Raw genomic sequence first — 559 nt, forward strand, 5'->3', positions numbered from 1 at the left:
GGTCACTGGGGCTGTCATGGGGAGATGTCACTGGGGGGGTGTCACCGGGGTTGGTACTGGGGCTGACACCAGGGCGGTCCTGAGGGTTGTCACTGGGGGGGTGTCATCGGGGCTGTCACTGGGAGATGTCCCTGGGGCTGTCACCCAGAGCTGACACCAGGGGCTGGCACCAGGACATGTCACCAGGGGCTATCGCTGCAGTTGAGCCCAGGGGCTGACACCGGGGAGGTCACCGAGGGGTGTCACTAGGAGATGTCACTGGGGTTGTCACTGGGGATTGCCACTGGGGTTGTCACCGGGGTTGTCACTGGGATTGTCACCGGGGTTGTCACCAGGAGATGTCACCGGAAGATGACCCTGGGGGCTGTCACTGGGGTTGACACCAGGGGCTGACTCTGGGGTGGTCACCGGGAGATGTCACTGGGGCTGTCACCAGGGGCTGTCACCGGGGGTTGTCACCAGGGTTGTCATCAGGGTTTGTCCCTGTGCTGACCCCGGGCTGTCCCCGCAGAGTGGACGCGCCGCTGCCCGCGGGTGTCAGGGTCAAGGGGGATACGCT

The 559-nt window shown here is 64.9% G+C and overlaps 1 protein-coding gene across 1 annotated transcript in view; it reads left to right on the forward strand.

The window, feature by feature from the left end:
* The window catches only part of NECTIN4 (nectin cell adhesion molecule 4), a gene marked incomplete at its 5' end in the record, with an annotated part of 22,368 nt that overhangs the window by 15,881 nt on the left and 5,928 nt on the right, over positions 1 to 559 (forward strand).

This window comes from Geospiza fortis, unplaced genomic scaffold (genome assembly GCF_000277835.1).
Source record: "Geospiza fortis unplaced genomic scaffold, GeoFor_1.0 scaffold36, whole genome shotgun sequence".
Lineage (NCBI taxonomy): Eukaryota > Metazoa > Chordata > Aves > Passeriformes > Thraupidae > Geospiza > Geospiza fortis.